Here is a 15,789-nt window from a genome sequence, read left to right on the forward strand (position 1 = left end):
AGGATGATAAGTTTATATCGGCCATTGCTTGTGTGAATATTCTAATGCAATATTGGGTGAAACTTCTCAACTTCTATAACAATCTGGTGATAAGGTTCCATAGATCAAAACCATCCTCCGAACCATATTGTTCACCCTTTCGCTAGGATTCTGCAGATAAGTAAGAATGAACTTTCTCCAATCCTTACTTCGCCTGCATAGAAGTTTCATTTGTGGCCGAAGCTGTGGACTTCGGTTCGGCCTTACCTATGTTGACGAGACGAAGCATCGGCTATTGAGAGAAATGCAATACACCATGATTAACATAGTAGCCAGATGCTTGATGTGCCAACTGAAGGAAATATGCCCTAGAGGCAATAATAAAGTTATTATTTATTTCCTTATAATCATGATAAATGTTTATTATTCATGCTAGAATTGTATTAACCGGAAACATAATACATGTGTGAATACATAGACAAACAAAGTGTCACTAGTATGCCTCTACTTGACTAGCTCATTAATCAAAGATGGTTATGTTTCCTAACCATGAACAATGAGTTGTTATTTGATTAACGAGGTCACATCATTAGTTGAATGATCTGATTGACATGACCCATTCCATTAGCTTAGCACCCGATCGTTTAGTATGTTGCTATTGCTTTCTTCATGACTTATACATGTTCCTATAACTATGAGATTATGCAACTCCCGTTTGCCGGAGGAACACTTTGGGTGCTACCAAACGTCACAACGTAACTGGGTGATTATAAAGGAGCATTACAGGTGTCTCCAAAGGTAGATGTTGGGTTGGCGTATTTCGAGATTAGGTTTTGTCACTCCGATTGTCGGAGAGGTATCTCTGGGCCCTCTCGGTAATGCACATCACTTAAGCCTTGCAAGCATTGCAACTAAATGAGTTAGTTGCAGGATGATGTATTACAGAACGAGTAAAGAGACTTGCCAGTAACGAGATTGAACTAGGTACTGGAATACCGACGATCGAATCTCGGCCAAGTAACATACCGATGACAAAGGGAACAACGTATGTTGTTATGCGGTCTGACCGATAAAGATCTTCGTAGAATATGTAGGAGCCAATATGGGCATCCAGGTCCCGCTATTGGTTATTGACCAAAGACGTGTCTCGGTCATGTCTACATTGTTCTCGAACCCGTAGGGTCCGCACGCTTAAGGTTACGATGATAGTTATATTATGAGTTTATGCATTTTGATGTACCGAAGGTTGTTCGGAGTCCCGGATGTGATCACGGACATGACGAGGAGTCTCGAAATGGTCGAGACATAAAGATTGATATATTGGAAGCCTATGTTTGGATATCGGAAGTGTTCCGGGTGAAATCGGAATTTTACCGGAGTACCGAGAAGGTTACCGGAACCCCCCGGGAGCTAAATGGGCCATGATGGGCCTTAGTGGAAAAGACAAGAGGCAGCCCTGCATGGGCTGTGTGCCTACCCCTTCCCCTAGTCCTATTAGGACTAGGAGAGGTGGCCGGCCCCCTCTCTCTCTTTTCCCCCTCCGCGAATCCTATTCCAACTAGGATTGGGGGGGGGATCCTACTCCCAGAGGGAGTAGGACTCTCCTGGCGCGCCACACCTTGGCCGGCCAGCCTCCCCCCTCTAGTCCTTTATATACTGAGGCAGAGGCACCCTAGAACACACAAGTTGATCCACGTGATCTATTCCTTAGCCGTGTGCGGTGCCCCCTGCCACCATATTCCTCGATAACACTGTAGCGGAGTTTAGGCGAAGCCCTGCCGCTGTAGTACATCAAGATCATCACCACGCCGTCGTGCTGACGGAACTCTTCCCCGACACTTTGCTGGATCGGAGTTCGGGGATCGTCATCGAGCTGAATGTGTGCTCGAACTCGGAGGTGCCGTAGTTTCGGTGCTTGATCGGTTGGATCGTGAAGACGTACGACTACTTCCTCTACGTCGTGTCAACGCTTCCGCAGTCGGTCTGGGTGGGTACGTAGACAACACTCTCCCTTCTCGTTGCTATGCATCACATGATCTTGCGTGTGCGTAGGAAATTTTTTGAAATTACTACGAAACCCAACAGTGGCATCCGAGCCTAGGTTATTTATGTTGATGTTATATGCACGAGTAGAACACAAGTGAGTTGTGGGCGATATAATTCATACTGCCTACCAGCATGTCATACTTTGGTTTGGCGGCATTGTTGGACGAGACGACCCGGACCAACATTACGCGTACGCTTACGCGAGACTGGTTCCCCCGACGTGCTTTGCACATAGGTGGCTTGCGGGCGACTATCTCTCCAACTTTAGTTGAACCAAGTATGGCTACGCCCGGTCCTTGCGAAGGTTAAAACGGAGTCTATTTGACAAACTATCGTTGTGGTTTTGATGCGTATGTGAGATTGGTTCTTGCTTAAGCCCGTAGCAGCCACGTAAAACTTGCAACAACAAAGTAGAGGACGTCTAACTTGTTTTTGCAGGGCATGTTGTGATGTGATATGGTCAAGACATGATGCTGAACTTTATTGTATGAGATGATCATGTTTTGTAACCAAGTTATCGGCAACTGGCAGGAGCCTTATGGTTGTCATTTTATTGTATGCAATGAAATCGCAATGTAATGCTTTACTTTATTACTAAGCGGTAGTGATAGTCATGGAAGCATAAGCTTGGCGAGACGACAATGATGCTACGATGGAGATCAAGGTATCACGCCAGTGACGATGGTGGTCATGACGGTGCTTCGGAGATGGAGATCACAAGCACAAGATGATGATGGCCATATCATATCACTTATATTGATTGCATGTGATGTTTATCCTTTTATGCATCTTATCTTGCTTTGATTGACGGTAGCATTATAAGATGATCTCTCACTAAATTATCAAGAAGTGTTCTCCCTGAGTATGCACCGTTGCGAAAATTCTTCGTGCTGAGACACCACGTGATGATCGGGTGTGATAGGTTCTACGTTCAAATACAACGGGTGCAAAACAGTTGCACACGCGGAATACTCAGGTTATACTTGACGAGCCAAGCATATACAGATATGGCCTCGGAACACGGAGACTGAAAGGTCGAGCGTGAATCATATAGTAGATATGATCAACATAACGATGTTCACCATTGAAAACTACTCCATCTCACGTGCTGATCGGTTATGGTTTAGTTGATTTGGATCACGTAATCACTTAGAGGATTATAGGGATGTCTATCTAAGTGGGAGTTCTTTAATTAACTTGATTAACTGAACTTAAATTTATCATGAAACTTAGTACCTGATTAGTATCTTGCTTGTTTATGTTTAATTGTAGATAGATGGCTCGTGCTGTTGTTCCGTTGAATTTTAATGGGTTCCTTGAGAAAGCAAAGTTGAAAGATGATGGTAGCAATTACATGGACTGGGTCCGTAACTTGAGGATTATCCTCATTGCTGCACAGAAGAATTACGTCCTGAAAGCACCACTGGGTGCCAGGCCTGCTGCAGGAGCAACGCCGGATGTTATGAACGTCTGGCAGAGCAAAGCTGATGACTACTCGATAGTTCAGTGTGCCATGCTTTACGGCTTAGAATCGGGACTTCAATGACGTTTTGAACGTCATGGAGCATATGAGATGTTTCAAGAGTTGAAGTTAATATTTCAAGCAAATGCCCGGATTGAGAGATATGAAGTCTCCAATAAGTTCTATAGCTACAAGATGGAGGAGAACAGTTCTGTCAGTGAGCATATACTCAAAATGTCTGGGTATAATAATCACTTGATTCAATTGGGAGTCAATCTTCCAGATGATAGTGTCATTGACAGAATTCTTCAATCACTGCCACCAAGCTACAAGAGCTTCGTGATGAACTATAATATGCAAGGGATGAACAAGACTATTCCCGAGCTCTTCGCGATGCTGAAAGCTGCGGAGGTAGAAATCAAGAAGGAGCATCAAGTGTTGATGGTCAACAAGACCACTAGTTTCAAGAAAAAGGGCAAAGGGAAGAAGAAGGGGAACTTCAGAAAGAGCGGCAAGCAAGTTGCTACTCAAGAGAAGAAACCCAAGCCTGGACCTAAGCCTGAAACTGAGTGCTTCTATTGCAAGCAGACTGGTCACTGGAAGCGGAACTGCCCCAAGTATTTGGCGGATAAGAAGGATGGCAAGGTGAACAAAGGTATATGTGATATACATGTTATTGATGTGTACCTTACTAATGCTCGCAGTAGCACCTGGGTATTTGATACTGGTTCTGTTGCTAATATTTGCAACTTGAAACAGGGACTACGGATCAAGCGAAGATTGGTTAAGGACGAGGTGACGATGCGCGTGGGAAACGGTTCCAAAGTCGATGTGATCGCGGTCGGCACACTACCTCTACATCTACCTTCGGGATTAGTATTAGACCTAAATAATTGTTATTTGGTGCCAGCGTTAAGCATGAACATTATATCTGGATCTTGTTTGATGCGAGACGGTTATTCATTTAAATCAGAGAATAATGGTTGTTCTATTTATATGAGTAATATCTTTTATGGTCATGCACCCTTGAAGAGTGGTCTATTCTTATTGGATCTCGATAGTAGTAACACACATATTCATAATGTTGAAGCCAAAAGATGCAGAGTTGATAATGATAGTGCAACTTATTTGTGGCACTGCCGTTTAGGTCATATAGGTGTAAGGCGCATGAAGAAGCTCCATTTTGATGGACTTTTGGAACCACTTGATTATGAATCACTTGGTACTTGCGAACCGTGCATCATGGGCAAGATGACCAAAACGCCGTTCTCTGGTACTATGGAGAGAGCAACAGATTTGTTGGAAATCATACATACAGATGTATGTGGTCCGATGAATATTGAGGCTCGTGGCGGATATCGTTATTTTCTCACCTTCACGGATGATTTAAGCAGATATGGGTATATTTACTTAATGAAACATAAGTCTGAAACATTTGAAAAGTTCAAAGAATTTCAGAGTGAAGTTGAAAATCATCGTAACAAGAAAATAAAGTTTCTACGATCTGATCGTGGATGAGAATATTTGAGTTACGAGTTTGGTGTACATTTGAAAAATTGTGGAATAGTTTCGCAACTCACGTCACCCGGAACACCTCAGCGTAATGGTGTGTCCGAACGTCGTAATCATACTTTACTGGATATGGTGCGATCTATGATGTCTCTTACTGATTTACCGCTATCGTTTTGGGGATACGCTCTAGAGACAGCCGCATTCACGTTAAATAGGGCACCATCAAAATCCGTTGAGATGACGCCTTATGAACTGTGGTTTGGCATTAAACCAAAGTTGTCGTTTCTGAAAGTTTGGGGCTGTGATGCTTATGTGAAAAAGCTTCAACCTGATAAGCTCGAACCCAAATCAGAGAAATGTGTCTTCATAGGATATCCAAAGGAAACTATTGGATACACCTTCTATCACAGATCCGAAGGCAAGACTTTTGTTGCTAAATTCGGAAACTTTCTGGAGAAGGAGTTTCTCTCGAAAGAAGTGAGTGGGAGGAAAGTAGAACTTGACGAGGTAACTGTACCTGCTCCCTTATTAGAAAGTAGTACATCACAGAAAACTGTTTCTATGACACCTACACTAGTTAGTGAGGAAGCTAATGATAATGATCATGAAACTTCAGAACAAGATACTACTGAACCTCGTAGATCAACCAGAGCAAGATCCGCACCAGAGTGGTACGGTAATCCCGTTCTGGAAGTCATGCTACTAGATCATGATGAACCTACGAACTATGAAGAAGCGATGGTGAGCCCAGATTCCGCAAAGTGGCTTGAAGCCATGAAATCTGAGATGGGATCCATGTATGAGAACAAAGTGTGGACTTTGGTTGACTTGCCCGATGATCGGCAAGCAATTGAGAATAAATGGATCTTCAAGAAGAAGACTGACGCTGACGGTAATATCACTGTCTACAAAGCTCGACTTGTCGCGAAAGGTTTTCGGCAAGTTCAAGGGATTGACTACGATGAGACCTTCTCACCCGTAGCAATGCTTAAGTCTGTCCGAATCATGTTAGCAATTGCCGCATTTTATGATTATGAAATTTGGCAGATGGATGTCAAAACTGCATTCCTGAATGGATTTCTAGAAGAAGAGTTGTATATGATGCAACCAGAAGGTTTTGTCGATCCAAAGGGAGCTAACAAAGTGTGCAAGCTCTAGCGATCCATTTATGGACTGGTGCAAGCCTCTCGGAATTGGAATAAACGCTTTGATAGTGTGATCAAAGCATTTGGTTTTATACAGACTTTTGGAGAAGCCTGTATTTACAAGAAAGTGAGTGGGAGCTCTGTAGCATTTCTAATATTATATGTGGATGACATATTGTTAATTGGAAATGATATAGAATTTCTGGATAGCATAAAGGGATACTTGAATAAGAGTTTTTCAATGAAAGACCTTGGTGAAGCTGCTTACATATTAGGCATTAAGATCTATAGAGATAGATCAAGACGCTTAATTGGACTTTCACAAACAACATACCTTGACAAAATTTTGAAGAAGTTCAAAATGGATCAAGCAAAGAAAGGATTCTTGCCTGTGTTACAAGGTGTGAAATTGAGTAAGACTCAATGCCCGACCACTGCAGAAGATAGAGAGAATATGAAAGATGTTCCCTATGCATCAGCAATAGGATCTATCATGTATGCAATGCTGTGTACCAGACCTGATGTGTGCCTTGCTATAAGTCTAGCAGGGAGGTACCAAAGTAATCCAGGAGTGGATCACTGGACAGCGGTCAAGAACATCCTGAAATACCTGAAAAGGACTAAGGATATGCTTCTCGTATATGGAGGTGACAAAGAGCTCGTCGTAAAAGGTTACATTGATGCAAGCTTTGACACTGATCCGGACGATTCTAAATCGCAAACCGGATACGTGTTTACATTAAATGGTAGAGCTGTCAGTTGGTGCAGTTCTAAACAAAGCGTCGTAGCAGGATCTACATGTGAAGCGGAATACATAGCTGCTTCGGAAGCAGCGAACGAAGGAGTCTGGATGAAGGAGTTCATATCCGATCTAGGCGTCATACCTAGTGCATCGGGTCCAATGAAAATCTTTTGTGACAATACTGGTGCAATTGCCTTGGCAAAGGAATCCAGATTTCACAAAAGAACCAAGCACATCAAGAGACGCTTCAACTCCATCCGGGATCTAGTCCAGGTGGGAGACATAGAGATTTGCAAGATACATACGGATCTGAATGTTGCAGACCCATTGACTAAGCCTCTTCCACGAGCAAAACATGATCAGCACCAAGGCTCCATGGGTGTTAGAATCATTACGGTGTAATCTAGATTATTGACTCTAGTGCAAGTGGGAGACTGAAGGAAATATGCCCTAGAGGCAATAATAAAGTTATTATTTATTTCCTTATAATCATGATAAATGTTTATTATTCATGCTAGAATTGTATTAACCGGAAACATAATACATGTGTGAATACATAGACAAACAAAGTGTCACTAGTATGCCTCTACTTGACTAGCTCATTAATCAAAGATGGTTATGTTTCCTAACCATGAACAATGAGTTGTTATTTGATTAACGAGGTCACATCATTAATTGAATGATCTGATTGACATGACCCATTCCATTAGCTTAGCACCCGATCGTTTAGTATGTTGCTATTGCTTTCTTCATGACTTATACATGTTCCTATAACTATGAGATTATGCAACTCCCGTTTGCCGAAGGAACACTTTGGGTGCTACCAAACGTCACAATGTAACTGGGTGATTATAAAGGAGCATTACAGGTGTCTCCAAAGGTAGATGTTGGGTTGGCGTATTTCGAGATTAGGTTTTGTCACTTCGATTGTCGGAGAGGTATCTCTGGGCCCTCTCGGTAATGCACATCACTTAAGCCTTGCAAGCATTGCAACTAAATGAGTTAGTTGCGGGATGATGTATTACAGAACGAGTAAAGAGACTTGCCAGTAACGAGATTGAACTAGGTACTGGAATACCGATGATCGAATCTCGGGCAAGTAACATACCGATGACAAAGGGAACAACGTATGTTGTTATGCGGTCTGACCGATAAAGATCTTCGTAGAATATGTAGGAGCCAATATGGGCATCCAGGTCCCGCTATTGGTTATTGACCGAAGACGTGTCTCGGTCATGTCTACATTGTTCTCGAACCCGTAGGGTCCGCACGCTTAAGGTTACGGTGACAGTTATATTATGAGTTTATGCATTTTGATGTACCGAAGGTTGTTCGGAGTCCCGGATGTGATCACGGACATGACGAGGAGTCTCGAAATGGTCGAGACATAAAGATTGATATATTGGAAGCCTATGTTTGGATATCGGAAGTGTTCCGGGTGAAATCGGAATTTTACTGAAGTGCCGGGAAGGTTACCGGAACCCCCCGGGAGCTAAATGGGCCATGATGGGCCTTAGTGGAAAAGAGAAGAGGCAACCCTACATGGGCTGTGCGCCTCCCCCTTCCCCTAGTCCTATTAGGACTAGGAGAGGTGGCCGGCCCCCTCTCTCTCTTTTCCCCCTCCGCGAATCCTATTCCAACTAGGATTGGGGGGGGGGGGGAATCCTACTCCCAGAGGGGCGCGCCACACCTTGGCCGGCCAGCCTCCCCCCTCTAGTCCTTTATATACTGAGGCAGAGACACCCTAGAACACACAAGTTGATCCACGTGATCTATTCCTTAGCCGTGTGCGGTGCCCCCTGCCACCATATTCCTCGATAATACTGTAGCGGAGTTTAGGCGAAGCCCTGCCGCTGTAGTACATCAAGATCGTCACCACGCCATCGTGCTGACGGAACTCTTCCCCGACACTTTGCTGGATCGAAGTGCGGGGATCGTCATCGAGCTGAACGTGTGCTCGAACTCGGAGGTGCCGTAGTTTCGGTGCTTGATCGGTTGGATCGTGAAGACGTACGACTACTTCCTCTACGTCGTGTCAACACTTCCGCAGTCGGTCTGCGTGGGTACATAGACAACACTCTCCCTTATCGTTGCTATGCATCACATGATCTTGCGTGTGCGTAGGAATTTTTTTGAAATTACTACGAAACCCAACACCAACTCTTTTGAATTGTGATGTCTAAATATATAAACAATTTTAAAGCATCCCAAGGTAAATTCTGCATCTAGACATACCCCAACATAAACTATAGTGATTCGTCAAAACATTGATAAACCCTGAATATTTGTTGCACTACTCATAATGAATCATTGAAAGCCTTAGTATGTATAGCACCTATAGCAAGTAAAAGATTCAATCCGAATAACAATGCATATTCGGCTTTGATTAATCATGCATAAAAATATTCTAATCGGCATGAGGCTTTAAAAATAGTACCATAAAGAGATATATAAACAACACCAACACTTTGGCCATTGTTATTAATTGAACCATCAAAACATAATCCATAGTTCTAGAGAGACAAGGCTAATATCAATATTATGCATGTCATTAATCTGATGTTCAGTAATAAAATCAGCTATGATTTGGCCTCTCATATATCTCAAAGATGCATAAGCCAAATCATATCCAAACAAAGTATAAGCCCACTAGCCAATTCTGCAACTATGAATTGGTCTATGCAGCATATATTCAATGACATCGGTCATGATGTCTCAACTCCATTCAATCATAATATAGGCATACATATAAATTTCCATGAACACGTACCTTGTCTCACTCTCCAATCGAACTAAGGACGATGTTAGAATACTACACCGGCCATGCATTGACATACGCTTAGGACGATAGATAACTATCGGCCATTACCATGTAAACTTCGTTCGAAGCACATATGGCTGATGATGTATTCCATCGCATATGCGTTAATGGCATAGTTGAAGAACATGGATAATGTATAGACCGAAGATGCTGAACCTTTGGCTTGGTCCTTCATAGTTTTCACTTTTTCCTTCTTCACCTTTACCGCACTTCTTGTAATGGAAGCTTGCACATAATTCTTATTTTGGGCACTTCCTTTGGGAACCCATGCCATGTTCCTTTCTTCAAGTTCTTGTGCACTAAGTTTTTGTAATTTCTTCTTTTGCCAATATGATAAGCCGAGTAGGCACCCCGGCTACGATTTTGTTTGAAGCAGTGGCAATTCTTGTTTTACCTTGTGCACTCTCAACTTTTTTTCTTCAGATTTGGCACTTTGACTCTCAATAATTGGTTGCTTCGTCTCATTGCTTTTAGTAGCCAATGTCAACACTTTAGGACTCTTTTGGTTCATAGGATAGGATTATTGTAGGAATAGGAAATTTGTACAAAATGAGATGACATGTATCTCAAATCCTATGAGTAGGAATAGGAAACGAGATGTCATTTGGTTCACACCAAAGGAACTTTTCCATTGAGTCTAGGCTCATTTTTTATTTTCCTATAAAATGTGGAGGATAGGAACCAATCCTATATAGGAATAGAAATCCATCCCTATGAACCAAAGGGCTCTTAAGAAAAAAAAATCCTATGAGAATCCTATCCTCTATAATTCCTATGAAATTCCTTCAAACCAAAGGAGGCCATAATTGGCTCTTTTTCATTTGAGATCAAATCTGAAGTTGCACTCTTACGACCATCTCTTTTAACACGGTAAACTTGCTTCACCATCTCTTTCTTCTTCCTTGAGTTCTAGACCAATTCCTCATGATTGAAATGGTCTTTAACATGTGATTGTTCAAATGTTGATCCTCTCGAATCTGCATAATGTTGGTGAGATGTTCTAAAATAAGATGGAGAATGTGCCACTGTATCATACCTATCCCATGATGGATATGATTCTATATGAGCATAGGGAGGCATCCACGACATTGACATTGGCGGCCCAAAATAAGGATATGAATATGTTGCATTAAAATTCTCACTTTGCCAATACTGATCCTCATATTTGCGCCTTGGGGGTGATCTTGGTTTCTTTGCATGATTTGGACGATAAGCATTCTTCTCTTCACTCTTCTTTTTATATTTATCCAATAGTTCAGCGAAGGTGATTTTTGATCTCTTACACTTACGCTTATTTCGGCCTTTGTTTTCTTTTGGTTTGCTTTCATCGATCATTGGATTTGCTTGCTGCCCCCCAGTCTTTGGCGTCTTAATTGTAGCTTTAATGGAATTCTCACCCTCAAGTTTATGTTCATTGTGCTCTTCAACAATTTCTTTACTTGAAAGCTTGATCCCATCACCTGTAGTTTTTACCTTCTCTTTAGATGGATCGGCTTGAAGTAACTGACGCAAAAACTTTTTGTCATCAAGACCAATCGAAATAGACTGGTCATCCTTTAGTGTTTCAACAATTTTCAATCGTCCTTTTTCAATGGCCGATTTAACTATTTGACGAAACATGTTGCAATCCTCAAAATTATGCTTGAATGAATCATGCAACTTACAATACATTCGTCCTTGGATAGATGGCTCGACATGGTGATCAAGAATTCTAATAAAATTATTTCTCAACAACAAATCAAAGATTTGATCACACATGTTTGAATTGAAGGTAACTTTTTTATTTTGTAGTCGATCTTGCTATGAGAACGGCTTTGGAGTTAAGCAAACGAATGGTTCAAATCTTGCATCACCCCATTTGGCTATGCATTGTGTTTTGCACTCTATCTCCGATGTCTTTGGGTAAGATATTATACTAGCATCAGTTTGCTCAGAAGATTTTAACCTTGGTTTTAAATTTCTGAAACGAAAATAGTTAGAACATACATGTCTGAGTTGAGACCAAGTGTAAGCCAAGTAAGAAATAAGCAAAGCTACCGAATTAAATATGAGCTTTAGATAAAGCAATGGGGAAAGCCTTGGCTGCAATAATTTTTCGCTATCGATCTTTGTGAATGGTGTGATATGTTGACCGATATGCTTTGTGACAATCTGATTGCTAACAAATAAATTACCCTTCTTCATTGGTCTCTCAATATTTCTTATGAAGATTTTTCTAATATATGCATCAACAATTAAGTCATGACAAAATCTGAAAACGGGTAAATTAATTGCTAGACATACCTCTTCAAATATGTTGGGAGAGCATGATGGTGGTGTAACTTGAAGAATATCTTGCTCTGCCTTTGGATGGCTCCCCAACACCTCTTCATTGTCTTTTTCTTGATTTCGTGCATCATTACACTGAAGATTTTTGTTGGCCGAACTTTGTTCGGCTACTTGTTCTTGTCCTTGAAGTTCATCAATTTCTCTGGCACGAAACTCATAGGGCAGGAAGTAGGTTCTATTAATTTTAGAAAAATCAAGTATGATCGCTTTGCTATGCTTGCCATGCCCTTTCTCAATAGAGAGAAGTGCATATTTCAACCCTGAACTTTTGCCCTAATCTAATTTACAACCCCGAACTCCAATACCGTCTAAATTACAACCCCCAACTCTCAAAACCGGCTAGGATTCAACCCTCCCCTCTCTGTTGACCTGTTTTGACCTGGTTGACCGGTTTTGATCAGTCAACAGGTCCAGTCAGCATGCCACATCAGCCAAAAATGCAAAATTTCCAAGGAAACAATCGGTAAAATCGAAGAAAATCTAGGAAAAGAAATAAGAAATCCAATTTCTGAAAAACAGGGAAAATAAAAAAAGATTTTCCAAAAAAATTCCAGAAAAAACCCAAAACCTCAAATTCCTGATAAAAGTATTTCCAGAAAAAACCCCAAAAAAACATTTTTTCTATTTTCCCTAGCTTTTTTCATGATTTTTTTTCGAAATTTTGCTTTTTCATATTTTTTCCTGATCTTGTAGATTTTTATTTACTTTTTCTTGAAATTTTGAAAAAAGAATCTAACATGGCATGCTGATTGGACCCGTTGACTAGTCAAAACTGGTCACCCCAGGTCAAAACCGGTCAACAGGGAGGGGAGGGTTGAATCCTGACCGGTTTTGAGACTTGGGGGTTGTAATTTAGACGGTATTGAAGTTCGGGGTTGTAAATTAGACTAGGGCAAGAGTTCGGGGTTGAAATATGCACTTCTCTCTTCTCAATAATGCTTGCCTCTTTGCATTTGATGGATTCAGAATATATACTTCTTGATTCGGCTTTTTCAACCGAAGCACTTTCATGTCCTGAGTCATCTTTCTTTACATTGATTCTATCAATTGGCAATGCTTCTTTTACTTGAGCCAATTCTGTATTTTTTTGTTTCTGGCAGCGAGCGGCAAAATTGGCTTTAATTTTTTTCTCAACTTCAGCCCAGTCCGGATACGATTGCCCCCAATGCTTTTAGATTCTTTCGGCAATGGCACATGGCTGTTACCGAAACTTTGCAATTATGTAGGGGGTGTATAATATGATGTAGTACTAGGTGAAGGCACATGCATTGTTGTAGAACTATATTTTTGCTCGCCAATTTTATCAATTGGCAAAGATTCATCTTCTTGCATAACTCTAGCCTTTATTGCAGCATAATTAGGAAACAACCCCTTCTCATATTGTTCAAGGCAAAGAGCACTAATCCTCTTTTTTTGTGCCAAACTCTTTTTTAATGCAGCCATAACGGCTTCTGAAAGGGATTGCTCCGCAATACTTTCAGATTCTTTGGGCAACGATTCATGAGTGTTGCCGAAGTTCTTGAACTGTGTATAGTATGCATTATACGCTGCAGTATTTGATGACGGCACATGTGTTCCTGTAAAATTTTCAATTATTTGGCCATGACCATGAAGATGCGGGGCCAAATTATGAGCATCTACAGTTGCATACGATGCTGAAAAATTACTAACATGAGGTGTAGCATATGATGGTTGAGAGTAACTGGTCGAATAACTAGTAGTAGCATGGCCAATTCTCCCATCCATCGGTAAGGTTGGATTCACATATTGCAAATTAGTTGCCGATGAATAAAAGGGTGAAACACTTTCTTGTATGCTACCGGAAATTTTAACATGGGATGTTTCAAATTGATTAACCAAACCCATCATGTTGTTCATCGGCATAACTATTGCTGGGGTTGCCGATGCATGAGAATTGGAGTACATACAGTGTATGTTACTAGTATCATAAGAAGTTGAGGCATGTAAATTACTTTGACTCGACCTATGCACGTAATTAGATGCATTATTGAAAAAACTAGGGCTGGCCGATAAAGTATACTCATTGAACGATCTAGTAACACCATATAAATTATTTGCATCTACAATAGGGAATTGGGTATTTATGTTACTTTTGTAGATTGCAAACCCTAGATGACGATCTCTTCATAGCAAGAACAGGCCGGAGACTGTTCAAAGCTTCTTCCCCAGTGGAGTCGCCAAAAAGTGTGTCGACACACGAACACGTCACGTGTATCCTCGATGCCGGGTGTGATGCACCACAGCTCACGTCGAAAGGAGACCCGACCGACATCGCGATACACAAGACAGTTGACGGGCGCTTTTGTAGACCCGAAGCCCCACTTACCCGGGAGGGACCCCGTCAGGGCTTGCGGCGGCTATGGGCTGCTCCAGGTCGATTCGCTCGCCCCTAGAGCCTCATGGATCCGCAGCCCTCCGGCATGAAGAACTAGCGAAGAACAAGAAGAAAGATACAAGGGGGAAATAAAAAGTAGATGAATATGAAAAAGTAATAGATGTGTTTGTTCGATTGTGTGTTGTTTCAATCGGCCGTCATCCCTAACATATATAAGAGGCGGCTGGACTTCCCGTACAAGCAAATGATCCATCTAGGATTTCCTTTCAAGAAAATTAGATCAATTCACGTCCTACAGTTCTAGTTTTAGTCCAACTCGGATTCAGCCCGAATCTGTCCCATATTTCTGTCCCGCTTCTTGCGCGGGCAGTAGAAATCGCATACTAAGTCGGATGGAGTCGAGTTCAACATAAAAATTATCCGCCTCGATGATCTGCATAAGACAACGTGTGCCACTTCTTCTTTTACGACCATCTTTATGACTTTCAGGACCTATCTTTAAATACGGGTCGGATTCAATTATGCAGTTTTCTGAACTGTCTGAGTCTTATAACAATTATTCAGACTGTATACTATCTTCGATGATGATGACTCCAAAAGAAAAGTTGACCGTTTAGATAATACACACAACTTCCGTGTAGAACACATTTCCATACGAGGCCATCTGAATAAACATTCGAGCCCATCTCCAACTTTTGGTCGGATTGACTTTGACAGTCTCCACCCCGACAAGCTTTCCACACTGGCAAGGTTTCTACCCTGGCAAGCTTTCACCCCGGCAAGGTTTTCACCCCAGCAAGGTTTCTACCCCGACAAGCTTTCACCCCGGCAAAGTTTCCACCCTGGCAAGGTTTCTACCTCGGCAAGCTTTCACACCGGCAAGCTTCCACGCCGGCAAGATCTCCACCCCGGCAAGCTTTCCACGCCGGCAAGGTCTCCATCCCGGCAAGCTTCATTCAGCCGGCAAAGGCCGAATAACTCACGCGACCCATCAGACACCACCTAGGTGGGTGTCTGGTCCCTCGCGTCACTTTTTCACTCAAGACTGGTCCACGAAGTTTTGCCTCTAACTTTTGCATATGAACTCGAATTGGGACAATTTTTATATTGAAATCAATCAGTTCGGCGAGACGAAGACAATTCATGTAGATCATTTTTTCATATGAGGTCGCCTTGGGGGCTTAATCGATCAAACTGTACTCTGAATATAAGATCTTGGTACTTTGAGCATAGTTTCGGCCTTTGAGATGAAATCGGACGGCGATGACCCAAACTTCAAAGATGTTCATATCAACAATACGGAACTCCTTCATGTAGATCACTTCTCCATTTAAGGTCATCTTAAATAAGTTCTTGACCGTGCCAAAATCGGGTGTCAACAATAATGCCCCTCTAAAA

The sequence above is a fragment of the Triticum dicoccoides genome, chromosome 1A, assembly GCF_002162155.2.
Source record: "Triticum dicoccoides isolate Atlit2015 ecotype Zavitan chromosome 1A, WEW_v2.0, whole genome shotgun sequence".
Classification (NCBI taxonomy): Eukaryota; Viridiplantae; Streptophyta; class Magnoliopsida; order Poales; family Poaceae; genus Triticum; species Triticum dicoccoides.